We start from the raw sequence: 27,366 nt of genomic DNA, 5'->3' as shown, positions 1-27,366 counted from the left end.
CATCCCCCTCTCTCTATTTATTTCAGAGGCCCCTTCCCCTACCCCATTTCTGAAGAAGGGTCCCAACCTGAAACATGAGCTTTCCTGCTCCGCAGATGCTGCCTGGCCTGCTGTATTCTTGCAGCTCCACACTGTGATATCTCAGACTCCAGCATTGGCAGTTCCTACTATCTCAGAGTATCAGTTCAAATTGCCTTGAGGCAGGCAACAAGCACAGACAGAGCTCATGAGACTTTGGCTTTTAATTAAATTCTGCTTTGTTCCACAATGCAGCTGAAATGTTTACCATTGTAAATGGAGGAACAGACATAAGCCGCTTGAGCCTGTTCCCTAATATTGTTGTTCTGTACTTCTACTCTATTTAATCAACTTATCCTTCTTTGTTGATACTCTTACTTAGTAAAGATTTAGCAATCTCATTTTTGAAAATTCCAATCCACCCAGCAACAATTCAGGAGTAGATAGTGGAAAATGAGAAAAAGAACTGAAACAGTCCACTCACCTGTGTGAAAAGATTCTTCTGGATTTTATTTCTAAATGGCCTAGCTTTAATTTCCAGGCCCATTGTGTCAAACTTTCACACCTTTGGAAATAACTTCTGTTAATGACTCCCTCATTCTAACGACCTAAGAGTACAAGGCAGGTTTATGCAAATTGTTCTTCACAATTTAACTCTAAGCCTTATCATTCTGATGAATCTGCCAAATTATCTCTTCAAGGCCAATTCAGCCTTCCTGAAGTGTAGTGTGCTGCATTGAAAGGATAGTTTGCAACGTGCATGCCTAGAGAACATTTTGTTAACATGCATTGCTTCAGGGGATTACTCCATTCCCCCACTCTTGCTCCCAACCCCACCCAATGGATCAGGAAGCTAAGTAGCATACAGGCATCTCAGAGATTTCTAGTATCCAACTTTGCAATCCTGTCAGTCAAGGCGTTACGAGCAACATGCCAGAAACACCAGAAAAGTATGCAAATAAATCTCAATGCTGGCAAGCAGTGCACTATGAGGGGCATACATAGGGTGAATTGCCAAAATCTTTTTCCCCAAGGTAACAGAGTCAAAACTAGAGGGCATAAGTTTAACATGAGGGGCAAAGATATCAGAGGGACCTAAGGGGCAACTTTTTCACACAGAAGGTAGTGCATGTATGGAATGAGCTGCCAGAGGAAGTGGTGGAGGCTGATACAACATTAAAAAGGCATCCGGATGGGTACATGAACAGGAAGGGTTTAGAAGGATATGAGCCCCAAATGAGACTAGATTAATTTAAGATATCTGGTCGGCTTGGGCGAGTTGGACTGACGGGTCTGTTTTCGCGCTGTACAACTCTATGATTCTGTAAGTTACAAGAAATGTGGGTAAAAGAAAGCCTGTGGATGTGATGCACTTGGATTTTCAAAAAGAGGCCACATCCAAGATTACTGTACAAAATAACACACATGGTGTAAAGGGTAACATCTTAGCATGGACTAAGGAGTTATTAGCTAACAGCAAGCAGACAGTAGGAATACATGGATCATCAAGTCAACAGGCTAGTGAAGTGACACGTTATCCACAAAATAATTCACAAAAGTTAGTATACAGATACAACGAGTGATCAGGAAAGCAAGAAATATTGTTATTTATTGGAAGGAGAACAGAATATAAAATTAGGGACTTTTTTTTTCTACAATTGTAGACATATGATGACATCTGAAGTGCTGTATAAATTTTACTTAAAGGAAATAATTAAATAAGAAGCAGTTGAGAGAAGGCTGATTTCTGGCATGAAGGGCTTACCTTCTGCGGAAAGGTTGACCATTTGGGCCTGTCTTCATTGAAGATTAGAAGAAAGAGGAATTATCTTATTCCAGCATTGTGAACGAGCCTGGCAGAGTAGCTGCTCAGACGACGTTTCCCCGAAAGGAGAGACTAGAACTAGCGGGCACAGTCTAAAAATAAGTCATGTTTTATTTAAGACAGAAATAGGAGTAGTTTTCTCTCTTAGTTAGTCTGAGAAATTCCTCTCGTCAGAAAGTAAAGATGGGGTCAATGAATTTTTAAGGTCGAGTTAGATAGATTCATAACAAAAACTGAAAGATAGATTCATGATTGACAAGGCTATCAATGGTTATATGGATAGACAAAGGTTAAGGAGAAGAGGGTAAATGCCCAAACAAAAATGTAACCTGATTTTTTTACTTAGGAATGATGGAATGACTGGGTAGAGATCGGGAGGCTACTGCAGCAGGAGTGGTTGAGTGGGAGAGAGGGAGACTGCTAGCAGGGAGAAGGGGAAGAATGCTGCAACTTCAAAATAAAACAAACTGTTTTGTTGTACATGGTACTTTATTTTACATCCTGCAGTTCCAGCTTCAGGCAGGCCGCTGATTCCCATCACTTGGGAATCACATGGGCTTTCTCTCTGTTCTTTGCGCCATCTAGAAGTGGCATTCAAAGGATACTCGGCCAAGTTTGAATAATTATTTATCCACTCAGTGGAAAAAAAAATTGATACCTGCTCCAATAGGGTCATCCCACTGCCACAGATTCTAAAAGCTGATTGCCAGCCCATTAGTATGAAACTTTCACTCCTAAAAATGTGTTCCGCAAGATTCATGAAGAAAAAGCAATACTATTAGATAGGAAAACAAATTGCAAATTCAAAGTATGGCAGAAAAATTAGAAGCAAAGCAATGGTCTAAGATTCTCTCTAACTGTGAAAACATAGAAAATTGCCCAGCAATTAAAAACTGTCAAAAGACCATTTTTTAAAATGAGATACACATACATAATTTTCAGCTTCCAGTTCAAAAATCATTAGGCATTATCACTGTACACCACTTCAGTACAACACAACAGTCATATATGTGTCCCAAATAGAAAGCCATAGAGAACCTGGCAAATCGTTTTTAGTAGATGGCTGAATGCATGATGTCTGCATGCATCAGCAATAGATACAAGTAATGAATGCAGAAATTCACAAACGAAAATGAAAGGAACAAATGCTACATCACTAATAATCCTCTATCATGCAATGACATCGAAAATCACCTACATCAATTATATGAAGAGTCAGAAAGATGGGAATAACAGTTGCAAATACGAAGGAACTAACAAAATTAATTTTCTGCACATATGCCCCGTTATGGAAGACTAAGTTGTCACTTTACAATTTCCCACAATGGAGGAGGTTGGGAACATACTGAGTGGAACTGCAGGCATGAATCAATATTTACCACAAAGTCTAATGCACTAATGAATTTCCTGATTTTGGATTTTGAAGGATGCATTCAAACATCTGCAATATCAATTCAATGTGGGTCTGTCATTTTCACTAGAAGGTCTTATTCAAGGCACATTTCAGCATCAAGCCCCTTAACTCGCAATGAAACAAAGTGCAGTGAAACTTCCTTGCCTGATTTCATCCTGTCTACCCTGCAATGACTTCTCTTCCTGTCCCTATACGTTTATCTTTAGAATCCACTGAAGTCCTATTTATCAGTTCCATGCTGGCTACTCAACCTCATCACTATCTCTGACTTGTAATACCGCTAGCCAAGATTTAATAAGCAGAGGTTTACTCTGTTTAAATATTGGAAACACCGAGGCTATTACATCAGTCCTTGCCATAAACTATTTCTTAGCTAATAACTCTTGCCCTAGTGCTGGCAATTGTCTGAGACGGAGCCACTGTTCAAAATCTCAGTGTCCTGTGTGACCGAGCCAAACTTCCGACCCTACATCCACGAAAACCAGCTACTCACACCTCCATAATATCACCCTAGCATTTCCAGCGTCAACTTGTTTACTGCCAAAACCCTCTTTTGAGCGGTCAAGTCTGGGCATATTAATGTGCTACAGGCCAGCCGCTCACCTATCATGCTGTGCAAACCTGACCTCATTCAAAATCTGCTGTCATGTCATAACTCCAACGAAGTCCCTTTCACCCATCACCTGTGCACACTGTATTACAGTGTCAGCCAACAATTTTAAGAATTCTCATCCTAATTTTCAAATCCATCTGACTGCATCGGCCCTTCCCAACTCTGTGAAGTCCTCTTGCCCCATGACACAAGATATCTACATTCCTCTAACTGTGGTCCATTGCTCAAGCACAGTTTAAATTGTTTCACCGTTGCTGGCTGTGCCTTATCTATCTGGACAATAAACACTGGAATTCCTCCCTGATCCTTTCCACCTCTCTACTGCTTGAGGGCAGTACTTAAAACTTACCTCGGTGACCAAGCTTTTGGCTGCCTCTCCTAAACTCCATATATGGTTTACTGTCCGTGTTTATTAATTAACACTTCGGAGAAGCCTCTTTGAAATATTTAATTACATTAATAAGGTGATATTAATGCAAGTCATTGTTGTTCACCTAGACTAATGCTGCAGTGAAGTCCATTTGAGCTTCCAGACAAATTTGTTTCATTTAGTATTATCCAAAGGCTTAAACAAATTCCGAGTCACAAAACCTGTATTCCCTCTGCGCTGCAGAGGTCCACAAACTATTAAAAGACTAAACCTATTCACAAACCAGTTGCTTTATTCCAGTTCATGCAATAACAAGACTTTGGTATTTAACAATTAAATGCATAATAGCACCATAAAGACCAAGAAATGTCTCAAATTCAATTCTTGATCACCAGCACAACTTGTACTTTACACACTTAATGACCTTTTAGGCTTAGTGATAATACAACTAGCCTTCAGGTCAGCAAGCACAGGAAGGGGCAAAGATGAGTTAGGGTTAGAAACATGGCTCCAAATCAAACTAATAAGTGGATCACTATGAAGATGGTGATTGGGCTCCAGTATAAGCTAGTAATCAACAAATAATCATTTTGCTTTATTTGCCAAGCGGAAAGGTGAATACAAGGCAACTAATAGCCCCCAAGGAATCACTCTCAGGTCCCCACCCTATCCCGAAACAAAGAATCCACTCACTCCTCACTACACACGGACTCATGACGTTGGCCCCTATCTAATTTTGTTTCCTTCCCAGCAGACAGGGGATTTCCTGTTTTTCTGTTATCTGGGAAAGGTACCTATTGCCCATGGTTAATAAGGATTGTGTGTACTGGAAAGTAATTTATTCTGATTGAGGAAAAGCAACACACAGGTTAACTTACAGCTGTTGTTGTGTTACGCCTTGGGAAAATACACATTATTTGCTTAGAATCCAACTCTCTTTCCGGTTTCCATGAGAATCATCTGGTTATATCTGAGGGAAGCTAAATGGTCATTAGGATTTGTTGCATGGTCAAAAAAAAACACAAATTTATCTTCTTCTCTCTGTGACAATGTATTGATACATTGGCATGCAAGCTTGAGGATGTTCTTTAAACATAAAAAATATTTTGTGCCCATTTACCCACTATGCATGCATTCAATGTATAGTACTGGAGAGATGTATTAATATGACTTAATATCTCTATTGTGGTTAAATAGTTTGACAGATTGAAGTTACATGAAATGGCTAATTAACCAGCCAAAAGCACACTTTATTCATCAAATTAAATAGCTCCAGAAATTGTTGATCACTCACACCTCTAATAAGTGCAAAAAATATCCCAAATATTCAAAAAAGCTTGCGTGTGCGAGGCATAAAACTCAACAAGTCCAATCAGAAATTATCAGAAACAATTTTGCAAAGTAGTTTAAAACTCATTATTAAGAATATTGGCACTAAATTGCTTTTGGGAAAAAAAGGCCAAATGAAAATTTCTTTTCTTTCCAACACTTCAAACAATATTGTGCGGATTTTGCTGTCCAAATAAACACAAGGCTAGTGGTTGTTCATTTATAAGTGGCACAGCCATAAATGGTGAGGAACAGATGTGCAGTTAAATGCAAATATCTGCTGTCATTAGCTTCAAGAAAATAGCATTTTTGTTTGGCTCACCAACAATGATTTTTTTGAAATCAACCATTTCACAGATGCTATTATGCACCTCGAGAGAAGGTGGGACTAGAAACCAGATCTCCCGGCTCAGAGGGAGGGGAATTATCATTGTACCCAAAAGCCTCTTCACCCGTATTGTGGGCATTTTTCATCAGCCTATTCAGGGATGTTACAATACAGCTCTGGAGCAGGTAGGACTAGAACCTGGGGATCCTGGCTCAGAGGAAGGGACACTACCAATGTGCCAAAAGAACTCCCCTCACCGGTAATGCACCAAGTATTTCAGAGTCTGTCATTTAAAACCATTATACAATTGGTGATGTATGGCTGATATGTTAAACTACAGTTTTCAGATAATTTTAATCAATCTGTTCAGTAATGTTATTACACACCTCAGGAGCAGTTGGCACTCAAACCTCGGCCTTCTGGCTCAGCGGTAGGGACATTGCAACACAAGAGCTCTCTCATTGTTGATCTGAATGTTTTGGGCAGCCTTCAGCACAAAGCAGTGTTGAAAAGAGACACAGTTGGTCCTGTAACGCATTTACTCCTTGCAGATATTTTCTAACCTGTTCAGAGGTGTTATTACACACCTGTGGAGTATGTGGGTCTTGAACCCAGGTCTCCTGGCTTAGTGATAGGGTCATTACCACTGTGCCATAACAGCCCTTCACTGGTGATGTGCATTAAATATAAAAATGCTGTACATGTATGGGAGATAAATATATTGAGGCGAGTAATTAGTTATATGGCATTCTTTTGTTCCGCAATAGGTTGCTATTAACATGACAGAATCCAAAAATTAACTACATGTGGAGGTTCAGACCTATAGATTGGGAATTGCATAAAAGATAAAATGCCAGTGGTGAAGGTGATGAATTATTGCCCGCCCTGTTCATTCAGATCACAATTGTCCTGTTTCTCATTATGTTGCTAACAGCTCATTCTTCCAAAAACATAATGGACATTATTTATTTGGAGCTGATAAATGCTCCAGCCTAACCCATAACCGGTACTGGTATATTCTATGCAAAAGCAAAATCTGGTCCATTATGTATGTTGAAACAAATTTAGCAGCATTTAATATTGTTGCCATTTCTCTTCTCTTTTGATCGTTTTTCCCTTCTCCTGAAGGCACAGACTTCTTCTAATATGTGTTCCACAGAGATAATCCTTTCTTGCCTTTCCTGCCTAACAAACCACTCTTCCTGTCCAAGCCTGGACAAATGTTGGAAAGCCAACTGGTTACCCAGCACTACAGCAGATCCCCAAAGCCAATTTTTCCAACATCTGTATGATAATTGCAGTCAGCAACCATAAGCGAGAATGATGGTAGCTTTATTGTCCCTAACCCAGGGGTGATGAAGTAAACTGATGCAATCTAGACCCCTTCCTCCTCCTATGACTCACACCCCTACGCACCCCACCCAGCATCCTTGTGGACTACTCTCCCCTCGCACCCACTTCAAGTGCGGGCCATGCTTTTTTTCTGCACTCCCAGCCACCTTGCTGACCACACTTTTCCTCCACACCCAGTATACCCCAATCCACACTTCATACTGCAGAGATTGTAACGAGGTCAGCCAGGTAAACCTCTCAGAATATGAGTTCCCTGATTGGACCAGGTTAACAGAACCCATCAGGAAGCCCTATGTGTCAGATATAAACAGGAGTGTCAGAGGTTCTGTTCACTCTAAGAGCTGGCTCTGAGGAAGCCAGACCACTGTCAACTATTATGCACATGTACATAAAGGGCGACTTGGTGTCAGGATACTGGTCTCTGTGTAGATGAGAGTGGGATTAATGACGTAACTATTCAAAAGAGCCTACTAGCTGAAGTCCAATTGGACTTCAAACAGGCACCACAACTGGGTCTGTACACCAAGGGGTCTAGAATACATAAGTTTGCTTCATCATCCCAAGTTAAGGAGGGAAAACACTACCATAATTTTTGCTTATGATTGCTGCCTTACATTAGAAAATGTACCAAGTGAAGCATATGAGTTATAGCATATGCAGATGGAAGCGGACACCCTCACCAGGCCAATTAAGCTTGGGGGATACTACTTGAGTGAAGGCCATTGCATAGCCTCACTCAGGACACATCTTGAGCAGAGGGACTCTAGATCAACCCACAGCAAAAGCCCAAAACAAAGCCAAGCCTCGGCCAAATTATTAACATTTTCTTCAGGATCCGGGCCAGCAAGCCATTGTAATTGCTGTCAGTATGCGGACTCAAGACAGCAAAAGAGTCCCACTAGGCCTAAAGTGAGTAAGAGAACTCATAGGCCAGTATTCAGGAGAGTTAAATTGCTTAGCAACCATCCAAATCAGAAACAATCAAAATAAGCATTTGGTTAAATGGTCACCCAATTCTAATAGAGGTTCATACCAGCACAGCTGTATCAGTGATTGCAGAAGCAATCTCTAACAAAATTCGCCCTGGATTCCAGGCCCTAAGTTTGCATTAGACCTTAGCTAGACCAAGAATCTATATCGGGGAATCTTTACAGATAAAGAATACAACTTTGGTTCTGGTCTCATATGAGAAGCAGCCAGTTCAGTTACCACTGATTGTAGGAAACAGGTAGGGCCCAAATCTAATGGGGAAAATTACTTGAGAAAGATTCAGTTTGAGTGGCTCAACATTTTTCAGTTAGAATTTGGCTGCCTGAGTGAAGTCCTAATTAAATAACCGAAAGTTTTTCATGAAGATCTAGGGTCTATCAAAAGAGCCAAAGTCACCTTGCATGTTGACCAGGAAGCATTTCCATGATTCTCCCATCCAGAGCAACTTTCCTCATGTGCAAAAGTACAGGCAGAAATCAGAAGGCTGGAAAGTGAAGGAATCATCAAACAAGTATTGTTACAGAATGGGCAGCACCAGTCGTACAGAATGTGAAGCCCAACAGGTCGGTTCACCTTTGTGGGTATTTTAAACAAACAGTAAACTGTTTCTCGCAGCTAGATAAACATCCAATCCCTCACACTGAAGAACAAAAAACAAAGAACAAAGAAAATTACAACACAGGAACAGGCCCTTCAGCCCTCCAAGCCTGCGCTGATCCAGATCCTCTATCTAAACCTGTCGCCTATTTTCCAAGGATCTGTATCCCTCTGCTCCCTGCCCATTCATGTATCTGTCTAGATACATCTTAAATGAAGCTATCGTGCCCGTCTCTACCACCTCCGCTGGCAACGCGTTCCAGGCACCCACCACCCTCTGCGTAAAGAACTTTCCACGCATATCTCCCTTAAACTTTTCCCCTCTCACCTTGAAATCGTGACGCCTAGTAATTGAGTCCCCCACTCTGGGGAAAAAGCTTCTTGCTATCCACCCTGTCTATACCTCTCAGGATTTTGCAGACCTCGATCAGGTCCCCCCTCAACCTCCGTCTTTCTAGTGTAAATAATCCTAATCTACTCAACCTCTCTTCATAGCTAGCGCCCTCCATACCAGGCAACATCCTGGTGAACCTCCTCTGCACCTTCTCCAAAGCATTCACATCCTTTTGGTAATGTGGCAACCAGAACTGTACGCAGTATTCCAAATGTGGTCTAACTAAAGTCCTATACAACTGTAACATGACCTGCCAACTCTTGTACTCAATGCCCCGTCCGATGAATGAAAGCATCCCGTATGCCTTCTTAACCACTCTATCCACCTGCGTTGCACCTTCAGGGTACAATGGACCTGAACACCCAGATCTCTCTGTGCATCAATTTTCCCCAGGGCTTTTCCATTTACCGTATAGTTCGCTCTTGAATCGGATCTTCCAAAATGCATCACCTCGCATTTGCCTAGATTGAACTCCATCTGCCATTTCTCCGCCCAACTCTCCAATCTATCTATATTCTGCTGCATTCTCCGATAGTCACCTTCACTATCTGCTACTCCACCAATCTTAGTGTCATCTGCAAACTTGCTAATCAGACCATCTATACCTTCCTCCAGATCATTTATGTATATCACAAACAACAGTGGTCCCAACACGGATCCCTGTGGAACACCACTGGTCACAGTTCTCCATTTTGAGAAACTCCCTTCCACTACAACTCTCTGTCTCCTGTTGCCCAGCCAGTTCTCTATCCATCGAGCTAGTACACCCTGGAACCCATGCAACTTCACTTTCTCCATCAGCCTACCATGGGGAACCTTATTAAACGCCTTACTGAAGTCCATGTATATGACATCTACAAGTCCTTCCCTCATCTATCAACTTTGTCACTTCCTCAAAGAATTCTATCAAGTTGGTAAGACATGACCTTCCCTGCACAAAACCATGCTGCCTATCACTAATAAGCCCATTTTCTTCCAAATGTAAATAGATCCTATCCCTCAGTATCTTCTCCAGCAGCTTCCCCACCACTGACGTCAGGCTCACCAGTCTATAATCACCTGGATTATCCTTGCTACTCTTCTTAAACAAGGGGACAACATTAGCAATTCTCCAGTCCTCCGGGACCTCACCTGTGCTCAAGGATGCTGCAAAGATATCTGTTAAGGCCCCAGCTATTTCTTCTCTCACGTCCCTCAGTAACCTGGAATAGATCCCATCCGGACCTGGGGACTTGTTCACCCTAGCGCCTTTTAGAATACCCAACACTTCCCTCCTCCTTATGCCGACTTGATCTGGAAAGACTTATACACAAAGCCGGACGTGAGCCATGCATACCTCCAACTGTGGTTGGATGAGGATTCCCAGAAGTATGCTATAATTAATACCCATAAGGTACTAATATACATGCCTGCCATCTGCGGTACAATCAGTCTGTGCAATTTTTCATCAGATGAGGCAGAACATTTTACGAGGTCTACCCCAGGTTACCATTTATCTAGATGACATGCTCATAATAGGGAAGACCAATAAGGGCACTTAGAGAACATGTACATAGTCTTTAGACATTTATCCAAGGTGGGCATATACCTTAGAAAGGAAAACTGAGTGATCCAGGCACCCCAAGTGACCGACTCGGGCTACAGAGTGAACAAGACCAGGTTACACCTGTTGAAAGATGTCATAAGGGCAATATAAAGGATCCTGGTTCCCCCATCTGTACCAGAGCTTAGGTCTTCCCTTGGATTGGTGAATTATTATGGAAAGCTCAAGTAACCTGGCCTCCACCCTGGAAACCTTACATCTGCTATTGAAAGAGGATCAGCCTTGGAAATGGTGTTGTAGCCAAGATGGCGCCTTTAGGGAAGTGAAGAAGCAGCTTCGTCTAAGGTGTTGTCACACCACGATCCCAAGCAAGATCCGGCGTCATCATTCAATGCCTCCCCGTATGGTATTGGTGTAGTGTTAGCTCACAGATGGCCGAATGAGGAAGAACATTCAATAGCATGTGCTTCCTGGGCTTGGCTGATGCATAGCGCAATTACACCCAGATAAAGGAGGAAGGTTTGGTGGTCATCTTTGATGTAAGAACGTTCTACCATTACCTGTATGGATGTAAATTTTTAAACAGTAACAGACAACAACCCCTTGCTGGGTTACTCAAAGAGGGCAAGACCATGCCGCCCATAGCTTCAGGTCGAATTCAGTGGTAGGCTCTCATTCTAAGTGCTTACAATTACAAGTTGGAACACCATCCGGGAGGCTAAGTAGCAAATGTGGATGCCTTGAGCTGCCTCCCACTAGCAGATACACCACTGGTTTTAAACTTTCTACACACTCTTCCAGTCACCACTGACAATATCAGACTATGGATGCAAAAAGATCCAGTCCTGGCAAAACTAAAACAGCTGATGGTGATGGGGGAAAACAAAAGGGCCATCACAACCATAACTGAAATCTTTCTGGACCCAGGAGACCAGATCACCCTGGGGGCAGCATTTTATTATAGGGAGCAAGTATGATTATCCTGAGCAAAAGTCACTGCCAGGATCATCTAGGGGTGCCCAAAATGAAGATGTTGGCAAGAAATTATGTCTGGTGGCCAGGACTGGATGATTGGTGGAGCAGTACCAGCAACTCTCCCATATTCATCAGAATGGCTGGGTAAACCCTGGTCTCGGTTACACATCAACTATGCTGGCCCTTTCATATGCTCAAAGTTCTTAGTCATTGTGGATGCCCACTCAAAGTGGTTGGACATGCATAGAATTTTTTCATCAAACATAGGAACGATGATCGAAAAGCTGCAAGCATCTTTTGCAACACGTAGGCTCCAGGAAGTGTTGGTCACAGACAATGGGCTATCATTGACCCGTAGGGAATTTTAGTATTTCTAAAGTTGAATGGCATTCGACATGCAAGGACAACTCCATACTATCCATCGTCCAATAGTCTGGAGGAAAGAGCAGCCCAAAATCTGAATAAAAACCGAAAAAACTGCAGATGCTGAGAATCAGGAACAAAAACAAAGTTGCTGGAAAAGCTCAGAAGGTCTGGCAGCATCTGTGAAGGAAAAAACAGAGTTAATGTCTTGGGTCCCGTGACCCAAAACGATAACTCTGTCTTTTCCTTCACAGATGCTGCCAGACCTGTTGAGCTTTTCCAGAAACTTGTTTTTGTGTTCAAAATTTGAAGACAGGCTTAAAGAAACATGTCACAGCTTCACGCGATACCAAACTGTCCTGGTTTCTATTTGATTACTGGACCACCCCTCATGCAACTACAGGGATAGCTCCAGCAGAGTTGCTACTGGGGAGAAGACTCTACACCAGGTTAAATCTAATCTTCCTGGACCTTGGCGGAGGCTTGGGGGTGATGGTTGAAATGGCATCAGGAATGCCAATGCTGAACACAAGACTCCTCTAAACAAGACAGACAGTTTGCTTCAGGGCACGATGCCCTTTCGGTTTTTATACATCTTCTCTTCCCCGCCCTGCAGCCAACCACACCCTGCCCTGCAGACCACACCACTCTTTCGCTCAAGCAGCAGACCACACTTGGCCTCCCAGTCCCTTTGTAAACCACACTTCTCCTCCACACATAGCCCAGACCCCCACCCCAACCCCCAGCCAACTTGCAAAACACTTCAACTCCACCCCTATCTTCAGTCCCCTGAGGACCACATTTCTACTCATTTACCCACACCTTCCTCCACGAAACCTCCTTGCAGATGAAATACATGACACAAGCTTGCAGACTACACTTCTCATCCTTACCCCTTGTGGACCATAATTTTCCTGCTCTCCAACACACCAACCTTCCAGGCACCAACTCATTGCACGCCTCGTCAGCCCACCCAGACTCCCCAGTTCCACCATCCCCGAATGCTCCATCCCCTGTTTCCCAGATTTCCTCCTCCCCAAAATTCAGCAGGCAGGCAGCCAGCACCTGGGGAGAAAAACTGTTCCTAGCTACAGCTCCCCTCAAGAAAATGGCCATTGTCCACCTCCAGCAAGTTAGAATCCAAGCATCATGCCTTGACATTCATGAGCATTACCATCACTGAGTTATCCCACTACCAATATTTGAAGGTTCATCATTGATCAGTACTTATATGGCTCATCCGGTTCAGTTCTGTGGCTACAAAAGCAGGTCATAGACTGGGAATTCTGCAGCAGCTAACTCAGCTCCCTTCTCATCAAAGTAGACAAACAGGAGGCTGGAAGAACACAGGAAGCCAGGCAGCATTTAGAGGAAAGGAGAAGTCAATGTTTTGGGTATTACCCTTCTTCTCGGATGTGGGGGTAGGGGGAGCTGCAGATAAAGAGAGGGGGAAAGGGTCGTAGCTGAATGGCCACCAGTTAGTAGATACAACCTAGTCATCGATGCGAGGAAGGACTCTGGTTGGTAGCTGTAAGGGAAAGTCAGTAGGTGGAATGGGGGGGGAGGAGCGGGACAGGTGGGAAGGTAATTTGAAATTAGAGAACTCCATGTTGAGGCTTCCGGGCTGTAGAATGCCCAGATGGAAGGTAAGGTGTCGTTCCTCAAACGTACATTCTGAATCACTGCGACACCAGAGGAGGCCGAGGAAGGACATGTTGGAGGAGGAGTGGGTGGGGGGTTAGCGGGAGTTGAAATGGGTGGTGACTGGGAGGATAGGTTGGCCGTTACGGGCCAGGTGAAAATGCTCAGCAAAACAATCACCTAGTCTACATTTGGAGCACCAGATACCGTAGGCTAGGGTGGAGGAGATACAGCAGGTGAAGCTCTATCTCACCTGGAAGGACTGTTTGGGGCCCTGGATGGAGGTGAGAGAGGTGCTGTATCAACAGGTGTTACAGCTTTTACAGCTACAGGGGAAGGTACGTGGTGGGGGGGGTTGGATTGGTTGGTGGGGCATGTGGCGCGAACTCCCCAAAGCCTGTCTTCCATCTACAAGGTACAAGTCAGGAGTGTAATGGAATATTCCCCACTTGCCTTGATGGATGTGATTCTAACAACACTCGAAAAGTTCAACAACATCCAAGACAAAATAACCCATTCACTGACACCACATCCACCACCTTCAACATTCACTCTATTCTCCGCTGACACATTATCCACAAAGAGAACTCACCAAGGTTCCTGAGGCAGCACTCTCCAAACCCACAACACCTACCACCTGGAACAAGGGCAGCTGGTGCATGGGAATTAAACTCCACCTGCAAGTTTCCCCTCCAAGCGACTCACTATCCTGACTTAAAACTATATCATTTTTTGGATATCCTAAACTGCATTAAGGTAGACAAGTCCCCAGGACCAGATAGATCTATCCTATTACTGTGAGAGGCAAGGGAAGAAATAGCTGGGGCATTAGCAGATATCTTCACATCCTCTTCGACCATAGGCAAGGTTCCAGAGGACTGAAGATTAGCCAATGTTGTTCCCTCATTTAAGAAAGGAAGCAGGGATAATCCAGGAAATTATAGGCCAATGAGCCTGACATCTGTAGTGGAGAAGTTTTTGACATCTTAAGATATTAAAGGGACAGGATATATGCACATTTGGAAGAAAATGGACTAGTTAGCAACAGGGAGCATGGTTTCAGACAGGGAAGTTCATGTCTCAGCAACCTGATTGAATTTTTTGAAGAGGTGACAAAGATAATTGATGAGGAGAGAGCTGTGGATGTAGTTTATATGGGCTTTAGTAAGGCATTTGATAAAGTCCCACATAGCAGATTGGGACAAAAATTAAAATCACATGGGATTCGGGGTGGGCTGGATAGATGGATACAAAACTGTCTTGGTCATAGAAGACAGAGGATAGCAGTGGAAGGGTGTTTTTCAGAATGGAGACCGATAATTAGTCGTGATCCACAAGGATCAGTCTTAGGTCTTCCGTTGTTTGTAGTATATATAAATGATGTGGAGAAAAACGTGGGTGCTCTGATTAGTAAGTTTGCAGATGACATGAAGATTGGTGGAGTTGCTGATGGTGCCGACATTTGTGAAAGGATACAACAGGATATAGATAGATTGGCGACTTAGGCATAGAAATAGCAGATGGAGTTTAATCCATACAAATAAGAGGTGACACATTTTGGAGGATCAAATTTAGGTGTGAATTATACTATAAATGGCAGAATCCTTAGGAACATGAACATAGAGATGGCTCGGGGTGTGCAGGTCCACAGTTCCCTAAAAGTGTCAACACAGGGGGCCAGGGTGATTAAGAAGGCATATGGCATGCTTGCTTTCAATCGGCCAGGGTATGGAGTACAAGAGCTGGCAAACCATGTTGCAGCTGTATAAAACCCTTGTTAGGCCACATTTGGAGTATTGTGTGAAGTTTTGGTCGCCACGTTACCAGAAGGACTTGGAAGGAGTGCATATAAGGTTCACCAGGATATTGCCTGGTCTCGAGGGCATTGACTATGAGGAAAGGCTAAAAAGACTAGGATTGTTTTCACTGGAAAGACAGCGGCTGAGAGCAGACTTCATAGAGGTCTACAAAATTATTGGAGGCATAGATATGGTGGATAGTCAGTGGCTTTTCCCCACGGTTGAAGTTTCAATTACAAGGGGGCACAGATTCAAGGTGAGAGGGCAAAAGTTTAAGGGAGATGTGTGAGGAAAGTTTTTCACGCAAAGAGTGGTAGGAGCCTGGAATGCACTGCCAGAGGTGGTGGTGGAAGCAGACAAGTTGGCAACATTTAAGAGGCATCTGAATGGGTACACGAACAGGGAGGGAATAGAGGGATACGGACTAAATAAAGGCAGAAGGTTTGTTTTTTAGTTTAGTCAGGGCATGATGATCGGCACAGGCTTAGAGGGCTGAAGGGCCTGTTCCTGGGCTGTACTTCTCTTTTGTTCTTTATATTGCGGTTCCTTCTGTGTCACTGGGTCAAAATCCGAGAAAGCCCTTCCTCACAGCACTGTGAGAGTCCCCACACTCAAAGGACTAAAGCAGTCCAAAGTGGCAGATCAGCACCACCTTCTCTGGGGCAATTAAGGATGCGCAACAAATCTAGCCCTGCCTGCGATGCTCAGACCCGATAAAGTAGTAAAGAAAAAGAGAGAAGTGCTTCTAAGTTGTCATGAGAGAAATTATTGGCTTATCCCTCTTTCCTTTTAGAAAATTAATCACTTTGTTCACTTCCCTTCAGGTTGACATTATTAAATTAGTGTTAGAAATGGTCATTAGAAAGAATGTATTTAATAAACTGCATTAAAGTTACGTCAACATAGTCTTACCAGACCATAGTCTATTTGCTTATTCAAGAGACAACTGGTGGTGGTATAACCTGAGGGTCACCACACCTCAGACAAGGGGAGAGGCTGAGAAAGAGAATCCTTCATAGCAACCTCTGGTGGTGTGGGAATTGAATTCACATTGCACAGTGATGTGAACACCACAAACCAGCCATCCAGCCGAATGAGCTAAACCAACCCCTGTAAATATCTTTGGTTACAAGCATAGTCTTATAATTAAAACTCTGATGTTTTGTTTACAGGTGTTGCCTAACCTGTTTATTTCCAATGTGATTTGTTTGATACCCAATCTCTAGCATTTGCAGTTTTTTGTACCAGTTTAATTTCCAAGCATTAGTGTCTGCTTACAGAAGCCCTTGGATATCTGTAAAATTGCAGCGCGTGTATTTTTCAGGAACACTGCAATCCTCTTCAATTCTAATCCTAAATTCACTAAGAAATAACTAAAATTAATTAAATTCCAAAAAGTGAAGCAACTCAATGTCCATTACCACATGATTAAACGAGCGCATTTTGTAACTTAAGATTTTTGCAATCTCCAAAAATATAGATTGATGGTGTTGGAGTGGGGCTTCAGAGCCCAGGATTCATCTGCTCCGTCTGGTTTTCTTCTCTATTCATCTCTTTTTTATCTCATTTATTTTATTGTACTTACCTCTTGGTGAAAAGCTAGGTTGCAGCAACAGCATCAACAGTGGTGAATAGGTCCAGCAGCACAGACTCAAGGCAGCAACAGAGGTGAATTTGGGTCCCTCGTTGCTTCTGCATTGTCGAGGTGGCCCTAGCGCTGAATCAGGGCTACTGTGGTGGAAACAGGTTTGAGTTCCCAATGGCATCAGCTTCCAGTGCAGGCTCATGGAGGCAGCAGCGGAGGCGAGTTTGGGCACAGTTCGAGACCCAGCAGCATCAGCAGTGGCTGCATTGGCAAGGTGGAACCGAAGTGGACTCATGGCAGTGGCAGAGTGGAGTTTGAGCTGGTGTGGTATAGGATAGCATTGGTGGCATCTGCGTTGGCGAGGTACATAGTGGAGAGGACGTCAGTGGAGGCAAGATAGCAACAAACAGTGGCAACTTTCATTACAGTGGTGGCGGTGCGAAGAAGGGGCCTTGCGCTTGGCCACCAGGCCTATGGCCCATGATGCAACACTTGAGAATGACTGTAAAGTTGGGCATTTTTTCTTAATTTTTCTGCCTTGATATTTCAGCTTTGGTTTATTTTTCTGTGTTTTAACATTGCACCGGAGAGTGGCAACACTATACAACCCTTCTCACTGTATTTTTGTTACAAGATACTCGTGACAATAAATAAATCAAATCAAATATAGATATTTCAGAATGACACCTTTAAGACATCCTAATATCCATGCACAACATGTAGTATTTCATGAAAATGATCAAATATAATTTGAAGTACTTAAAATCAGACAATAAGTGAAACGTTAAACCAACTCTACAAGTTACTTGTACTGTAATAATAAATGTCAATTCACTTTCCGTCGCGCAGTGACAGCTCATATATCTGCCATTGCAGCTGATACATCAATATATCACAGGTGAGCTGAATATGGGGGAAAATGGACTGTCGATTTTATAAAACGTATTTAAATTGAGATGATCGATCATTAGGGTAGAAATGAACCAATAGGGAGGCGTTAGCAGAAACATGAACAGAAAGAAATGAAAAACGCCACCTGCAGAAAAGTTAACTTCCTTTATAAGGCCTCTGTTTTTAAAAACACGGAGTTCCTTCTGAAAGTGCATTAAACATCAAATTCCACAAAGTAATTAAATTACAAGGGACTTGGGCACGACTAAGCGGGTCACGCCAGATGTATTTGGGCGAACTTGGAATTGAAATTGATAGGAGAGGATTGATTCAGCAGAGTAAAATGTCAATTGTGTGACAGGAAACTCACTGACAAGACGGCCAGCTGACTGACAGAAACAGACAGCGGTTGCTTCAATGAAGGGGAGGCACTGGCCTGGGATAACCCTCATGGGCTGACCGTCAGGGCCGGGGACAAGGAGAGGGCGAGGGACTGCCAAACCCCGGTCACGACCACCCTGCGCCCTCTGAAACTACGCCGGGCCTTGCTACATTGAGCCGCGGCCTGGGACACAACAAGTTGCTTCGCTGCCTGCCATCACTGGCGGCCGCTCCGCCGGGCCCGGGGTTACTGCAATACGGAGCTAACCCCCGGGGTTCGAGCCGCCGCCCACAGATCGCCTGAAACAAGCAGATCGTTACTTACGGTGAAGTGCGGGTGTTCGAAAACCACACAACGATCTAGGCCTAGACTGGGCCCAACTCCCACCGCCGCCTTCAGTTGTTGTTGTTGTTGTTGTTGACAGCAGCGGCGCGCAGGCGCGCAAACAATCACACACAGCGCCCCCACAGGACCTTGCTCGTACTGCAACCATCTCAGACAGCGCCCTCCACAGGTTCCACCCGGCACTGCAGCCATCGCTCACTGCACGCCAACAGGGTCCAGCCGGCATTGCAGGATCCACCGGGCATTTCAACCATCCAGGGAGATGCCACAGCATCTAAGACATACTACACTGCAACCATTCCCAGACAGCACCCCATAAGATCAGAGATAGTAGGAACTGCAGATGCTGGAGAATCCGAGACAACAAGGTGCAGGGCGATGCTGCTTGGCCTGCTGTGTTCATCCAGTCCTGCAGCCCATAAGATCAACCCGGGTTGCAAACATCGCAGACAGCGACTCCAATGGATTTACCCAGTACTGCGACCATTCCCAGACAACTTCCCATAGAATTCATCGGCACTGCAACCAGCCCACGCCCCACCACTCTCCACGACCTATCTTCCTCTGTAACCATTCGCACACATCCTACTGACAAGATGTACCTGGCACTGAAAACATTCTCAGACAAGCACCCCTGACAGGATCTACTTGGGACTGTAACCATTCGCACACACCAACCCCAATATGATACACCCAGCACTGCAGACAATGAGAACATCACAGCACCAACACCACCTGGCAATGTGACTATCCCCAGGTTGCAAGTCCCACAGCTTCCATCTGGCACTGTAACCATTCCCAGACCATGCCTGAAACCGGTTCTACAGAGTACTGTAACCATTCCCAGACAGTGCACCCACAAGATCTACCCAGCACTTTAATGATACAAAGGCAATGCACCAACAGTATCTACTTAGTACTATAACCATTCATAGACAGTAGTACCGGAAGGATCTAATCAGCACCATAACCATCTCCCTGACAAGGACCCACTTGATACAGTAACCATCCACAGACAGCACATCCACAGAATGTAGCCATTTCTATAACTATCCCCAGACAGTACCCAACCCCACCCTCCCATACCGTGATTGCCAAGCACTGAAAGCTGTCCCACAAATTATGACCAGTGTGGTAACCTTCCCTAGGTGGCACGCCACACAAAATCTACCCAGTACTGTAATGTTCCACAGACAGTGCCACCCACAGGATCTACCTGACACTGTAACCATCCATCTACCCAGCACTGTCAACATCCACAGACAGCATGTAGTCTCCATTCCCAATGATCTATCTGGCATGGTGACAATTCATACACAGAATTCCTAACAGTATCCAGCCAGCAGCATAACCATTCCCAGGCAACACTCCCTCAAGACCTACCCAGTGCTGTAACCATCCCCAGACAGCACCACCAACAGAATTTACCCTCTACTTCAGCCTTCCCCATAAAGTGTCACGCATAAGATCTATCCTGTACTGTAACAATCGCCAGACAGTGTCTCCCACAGGATGTAGGCAGCACAGTGGCATTCCGCAGACAGTGCCCCCAACAGAATCTAGGTGGCACAATAACCAGCCCCAGATAGAACTCCCACAATTTCTACTCAGCACTAAAGCCATCACCAGACAGTGACCCCCACAGGATCTACTCAGTATTGTAACCATCACCAGCCTGTTCCACACACAGAATCGGCACGGCACAGAAACCACCACCAGATAGTGATCCCATAGATGTACCCAGCATGGTAACCTTTCCCAGACAATGCCCAAAACAGGATTTACTCGGCAGTGTAACTGTCCACAGACAGCACTCCCATGATATTTATCTGACACTGTGCATCTGAATATAATAGGACAGACAGAATCTATCCAAAACTGTAACCAACACCGTAACCAACACCAGATGCGGCTGCACAGAATATACCGGCACTGTAACCATCCACAGATAGTGGGTACTATAATATTTGCCGAGCACTGTAACCATCCCAGATTCGCCCAACCTTCGCCCATCGCCCCACAGGATCTAACCATCCTCAGACAGTGTCCCCCACCACCACAGGACCAATCAGTGTAACTGTAATCATTCCCAGACAGTATCCACCTCTCAGACAGGAATCACTTACTACTATAGCCATCCAGTGACAGTGCCATGAAGAAGAAATACATGGTACTTTAACAATTCTTAAACAGTGATTCAACAGGAACTTCTTGGCAGACTCGTCAAGATTACACAGTGGTATACAGTTAGAAGGGAGTTGTCCTGGGAATCCTCAATATTGACTCTGGACCCCTGAAGTCAATGACACCAGTTCAAACATGGACAAGGAAAGTTCCTGCTATTTACCACCTGTCACCCTCAACCCTCTCAACTGATGTGCATGTTGAACACAACTTGGAGGAAGCACTTAGTGTTACAACATCAGAGAATATTGTGTGGCTGGAACTCAATATCCATTATGGAGAGTGGCTGAGTAGTATTGGAATTGCACATTTATATTTAAGACTATCTGAAAAACTAGAAGAATTTGAACTAACTTTACATTTTCTGCATTAAATAAAAAGAATGTTTGCAATGGGACTTTCTGGAAATTAAGGCAACAGTTTATAATAAGTGCTGTGACTTACCTGGTATTTGTAGGAAATGAAATGACTTTGAGTAAACAGCCAAACAATGCTTTCATGGAGATAAGAGATGTCTTAATCACTGGGAAACATGCCTTTGAAAGAATTAAGCAGCATTTGTGCTGATGGTTGCCTAGCGACCCTTTCTTTTTATACTGCAAAAATATATTTTATTCATTAAAAGAGTTATCTGTAAGTACATTCAAAGATTTGAAATCAATTCTGTGAAGTCTTTGCAGATGAAAAACAAGCAAAACATTAGATTTTTGACAATTTCTCAGTGTTTCCTGAAGTTGCAAAAACAAAAGCATTTTCTATCCATGCAGGAAACTATTTACATTCATTTTGAGCCAAAGAGGGGCCTGAAAACTGAATGGACTCTCATTATACTTTGGCTGAAGGACCTTAGATGGTGGTCTTTCCCCACTGCGCTTTAGCTGTCCCAAGCTTGAGTGCACTCCTCATCCCAGGCCTTGGAATATGCCAGTCTGCAACACCGAGTTGAGGTCAACTCTTTACTGAAAGACCAAAACATTTTAGGCAGATGAAAGGACATTTTTCATCAAGTTGATGGTCCATGAGGTGTGGTCGATGTTTGACTCTGTGTGCAGCCCATTAAACAGACTTTACGGCACAGTGTCCTGCATCACAGAAATGCTCAGGATGAACTTTGATAAAAACCAATGCATCTTTCTCGAGACCTTTACAAAGGCATATTACAGAAGTAGATTAGTGACATTCTATTCGTCAGTGCAGGTGCTTTGATGGTAGTGTGTACACAAAGGATCTGATGAATAGTGCCTTTCTCACCACCAGCCAAAATACTTCTTGGTGCTTGTTGCAAAGTTCTGGTGATGAAGCATTCTGCCAAGTGACTTTGACAGTCTTCTCAGGGAACTACTCAACAAGATCAATCCTCTTCTTTTCCCACAGGGTCTTGAGGAAGTTATGTGCTGACGACTTCCTGATAGACTTGTGGTCAGGGGTGTTTTCTTTTACAAATGTTTCCACAAAGGACAGATGATAAGGAATGGTCCAATGACTTGCGGCATTCCACAGCAATGAAGCCAGACCCATCCTTCGAAACACTGGGATCAGCTAGAGCTCAGTATGTAGTGATACTTGGTGTTTGCATACCAAAGGCTACACACAACTTGATGCAGCTGCGCTCAAAGATATGTAGGCAGCATAACGTACTTCCCCTCCTCTGCCAAGCTTATCCAGAGCTTTGTACATAATGCCCCTGTGGACACAGTCTACATTTGACCCCCAGATGGAGTGTAAGATGGCTTGGGTGACTGCAGTGGCACAAGCTCAGGGAATGGGCCCGACCTGTGCAACATTCAGCAACACCAAAAGTACCTTGCACCTGATGACCAGGTTTTTACCTGCAATGGAAAGGGAATAGTGCTTCAATCTGCCCAGTTTCTGCCTCACCTTGGCAATATCTCCTCTCAAGTTTTAGCCCACATCCCAGCCTCTCTAAACTGTACTCTCAGCGCCTTCAGGTAATCTTGCCTGACAATGAAGGGGATAAAGGATCAATTGCCCTGTTCCCAAAGAACATGGTCTTGGTCTTGTCTCAATTTAGCTTGGCTACCAGGACCAGTTTTGACTGGTCACAGATGCTAATGAGTTTACACACTGACAGTGGATCCAAGCAGAAAACAGTGACGTCACCCAGAAGTCCCCTTCTAGACTTGAATTCAGTAGATTTGAATTCAGAGGTCAGTAGACTCTACAAAAGCTGCATGATTCTCTTCTCAAATCATTTTCTCAGTAAAGGTTACTCAGAACCTGATAGTGCTTTCAAATACTAGTATTGTCTCTTCAATAAAACCTGAAGATGTAGACTGTGACAAATTCCCAAGACTGAAATCCAAGTGAATTGCAACCAGAATGAAACATCTTCCTACAATCTATGCCCTGACAACAATTCAACTTCACTGATGCGGATTTTTTTTCACATGTCTGCCTTTTTTAAAGAAGTAAATCATCTCTGCAGAGACTGGTCTTTGTTTTTGTTGTGTGTGTGTGTGTGTGTGTGTGTGTGTGTGATTAAGCGGATGTACTTTTAATTCCAGTTTATAGCTTGGGTATTGACCAGAGTTTGCCACTTGCTTTAGGAATAAGTTTTGTTCATAATAAATGGATTATTTTCAGTGTCTTAAAGAATCTGGTGGGTGTTTCTTTTATTTTTGACAGAAGTACTAGAGAAGCAAATAGTCATGTTGATGACTGAATCAACTATTTTACACAAATGATACAACTGGTGGAATAGTGGGATTTGATTATCAATACATTCCTCCATCATAGACATAGAAGTAACATCACTACTGACCGAGCTGGCTCGGTCCTAAGGATATACGTGTTAAACAATGCCTTGGGAACCAATAAGATGGGAGAAACCTACTAGACCTCATCCTCATCAATCTACGTGTCACAGCTACATTTGTCCATGACAGTACTGATCACCACTAAGTCCTTGTAACTCAAAGTCTGGTATTCATACTGAGCATGCTCTCCATTGTCTGGTTTGGTACCTCCACTGCAGTAAATGAGATAGATTAAGAAAAGGTCTAGCAGCTCAAATCTGGGCATTCAGAAGATATTGTTGCTGATTGTCAGCTATGCAATTTTATCTAACCATAACTTATAACCTCATGCCCCAACATATTCCTCTTTCTATCATTGCCTCATTGCCAATGGGTCAACTCTGGTTTAAAGAAGAGTTCAGGAGAACATGTCAAGAACACCACCAACCACAGATAACTATGAGGTGACAGTAGGGTGAAGTTATTGACTACCCACATGCCAAACAGTGGAAACGGTATCTGACAGGCAAAGCTAACTGATCGCACAAACAATAAATCATATCAACGCTCTGTTTAGTGTTCAATTGTTTTAGTCTTTCATTGGGTGCATTTGTTGACTGCTTACTATGTGTTATTAGTCAGGAACAGAAACTAAATTGAAAGCACGCATGTGAAAGTGGAGATATTTTAAAAACATTGTATATAAAACTCTTGCATACAAAGAACCGGTGTGTCATCTATGGATATCTCCAAGGAACAGAACACACAGCATTCTGCAGTCCTGCTGCATGTAGTGATGAATGGTGGTGGAAAATTAAACAACATACCGGAGAAGGAGTTTCCACAAATATACCCATCTTCATTGATGGGGGATCCCAACATGTCAGTGCCTGAAGTGCCAAGTGTAGATTCCAGCTTAGCCTCTTCTTGAGGTCCCCACCACTAAAGACACCCTTCTTCAGCAAATGCAATTCATTCAACATGATGCCAAGAAACAGCTGGAAGCACTGGATGCTGCAAAGGCTATGGGTCTTGAAAATATTCCAGTGAAAGTACTGAAGACCTGTACTCCAGAACCTGCTGCCACCATAGCCAAGCTATTCCTGTGTAGCTACAGCACTGACATCTACTTGGCAACATGAAAAATAGCACAGGTATGTCCTGTACTCAAAAAGCAGGGAATCTCTAAAATGGCTAATTACCACCTCAGCACTCACATCTCGACCATCAGCAAAGTGATAGAAGAAGCTGACAGAACCTGCACAGTGATGCCCATTTTGAGTTGCACTAGAGCCTCTCAGCCCTTGACTTCATTGCAGCCTAGGACCAAACATGAATAAAAGAGCTCAACTCCAGAAGTGGGAAAGGGTAGCTGTCCTTGACGTTAACACTAACAGCCATGTCTGCTACTAGTGCACCAACGCATTGGTTTCTGCTTTCAGAGGCCACTGCCAAGCAAGGAACTGGGAGGAACTAAAAAAAAAACATAGACAGAATGTTGTTTGATATCAAGGTAGCATCTGACGGAATGTGGCATCATGGAGCCTGAGCAATGAAAATCAGGGGGAAAACTCTACATAGATTGGAGTCATACCTGGCACCAAGGAAAACAGTTGTGGTTACTGGTAGTTAGTTATCTCAGCTCCGGGACTTCTGTGCAGGAGTCCCTCAGGATGGTACCCTTGGTCAAATGATCTTCAGCTGCTTCATCAATGACCCTTCTTTCACTGTAAAGTCAGAACTGGAACATTCACTGATGATTGTGCAATGTTCAGCACTATTCACAACTCCTCATATATTGAAGACGTTTATGTCCAAAGGCGAGACAGCACTCAAGCTTGAAGCCAATAAGTGGAAGGTAACATTCATGCCACACGAGTGCTGGACAATGACGATCTCCATCTCCAACAAGAAAGAATCTAACCATGTTAACTTTTTGAATCTAATATTACTCTTCTTCAGAAGTCTTGAAGAAATGTCATAATGGACTTGAAATGTTCAACTCTATTTCTCTCTCCACTGGTGTGTCCAGACCTGCTGAATTTCTCTAGCATTTCCTTTGTTTGCTTCAGATTTCTAGCATCCACGGTATTTTGCTTTTATTCAAGGACCTAACCATGTCCCCTTCACATTCAATAACATTGGCATTGCTGAATCCACCACTATCTACTTCCTAGGCGTTACCATTGACCAGAAGTTGACCTGGGCTAGTTATAAAAATACAGTGGCTACATGAGCAGGTCAGAGGCTGGCACCTCTGCAGCAAGTAACTCACGTCCTGACTTCCCAAAAGTTAGACACCATCTACCAGGCATAAGGGTGATTGTATACCCTCTACTTGCCTGGATGAGTGCAATTCCAACAACACTCAAGAAGCTTAATGTTACACAGAACAAAGCAGCCTTCTTGATTGGCACTGCAACCATTAGCTTCAACATGCATTCTCTTCACCATTAATGTACAGTTTTTGCAGTGTGCACCATCTTAAAGATGCACTGCAGCCACCCACCAAAGATCCTTTGACAATACATGACCTCTAACATCAGCAGGTACATGGGAACACCATCACCTCCAAGCTCCCCTCCAAGCCACTCACCATTCTGACTTTGAACTATATAACTTTGATTTGGTTCAGAACCCTGGAACTCACTTCCTAACAGTATTATGGGTGTACCCTGCAATGCTTCAATAAGGCAGCTTACTACCAATTTTCCAGGGCAATTAGGGATAGGCAAAAAAATTCTGGCCGACCTAGCAATGGCCACATCCTGTCAACAAATTAAAAGAGTAGCAGATAGTTTTTTTTTAATTCATTCGCGGGATGAGGGCATCGCTGGCTAGGCCAGCATTTATTGCCCATCCCTGATTGCCCAAACATCAGTTAAGAGTCAACCACATTGCTGTGAGCCTGGAGTCACATGTGGGCCAGAGCAGGTGAGAATGGAAGTTTCCTTCCCTAAATGACACGAATGATCCACATAGGTTTTTCCAACAATCAATAATCAATTCATTTCCACCATTAAGCTCCTAATTCCAGATATTTCTTGAATTCAAATTCCAGGCTGGCAGGATTCAAACCCAGGTCCCCCGAACATTACCAGGATTGTTGGATTAATAGTCTAGCAATAACACTACTTGGCCATCACCTTTTTTAAGGCATCGACACTTCAAAAGCAACTTTTTTTTTCTCTTTTAATCACACAGTTCACCCTTTTCCAATATATTTACATATGTATTTAAATGTCAGACATCAAACAAACACATTTGGAAGTGTTGCTTAAATAGAATGCTCATAAAATTCAACAAAACACAACTGAACAGAGGCAAAATGTACGAATTGACAAGCACAACATTCTGCTAAAAGATCATCAACCTGAAACGTTAGCTCTGTTTCACTCTCACAGCTGCCTCCTGAACCACAGAGTGTTTCCAGCATATTTTATTCAAGTAGAAAGTGGGAATAAAAACGACCAATTATGAATCAAAGCAGTCAGGAAACTGTGTTGGAAAATGATCATTCCCAGGGTGCAAGTTTTGTTGACTCTCAGGTAGAAGGAGAAACTGCACTGTCTATCCATGTATTCAGCCTGATGTGTGACAGGCTGATAACCAAACGTTGAATTAGGCAGCAAAAGACTTTCAGAGATATACAGGGTTTTGTTGTAATTATA

General features: G+C 43.4%; 1 protein-coding gene across 5 annotated transcripts in view; it reads right to left on the bottom strand.

The window, feature by feature from the left end:
* Positions 1 to 18,836, bottom strand: part of LOC109911607 (lysine-specific demethylase 4C-like) — a 168,622-nt gene extending 149,786 nt beyond the window's left edge. For 4 of the 5 annotated variants that reach the window (XR_007261285.1, XM_048592668.1, XM_048592679.1 and 1 more), the window contains exon 1: positions 18,735 to 18,836. The gene's annotated coding sequence lies outside the window, so the exon portion shown is untranslated. Of the gene's footprint in view, positions 1 to 8,636; positions 8,725 to 18,734 lie in introns of all 5 variants that reach the window. The other variant, XM_048592672.1, reaches the window with a different exon arrangement.
* Positions 18,837 to 27,366: the final 8,530 nt, after the last annotated feature.

The sequence above is a fragment of the Rhincodon typus genome, chromosome 3 (assembly GCF_021869965.1).
Source record: "Rhincodon typus isolate 14 chromosome 3, sRhiTyp1.1, whole genome shotgun sequence".
Taxonomy (NCBI): Eukaryota; Metazoa; Chordata; class Chondrichthyes; order Orectolobiformes; family Rhincodontidae; genus Rhincodon; species Rhincodon typus.
This window is presented reverse-complemented; position numbering and strand designations above follow the sequence as displayed.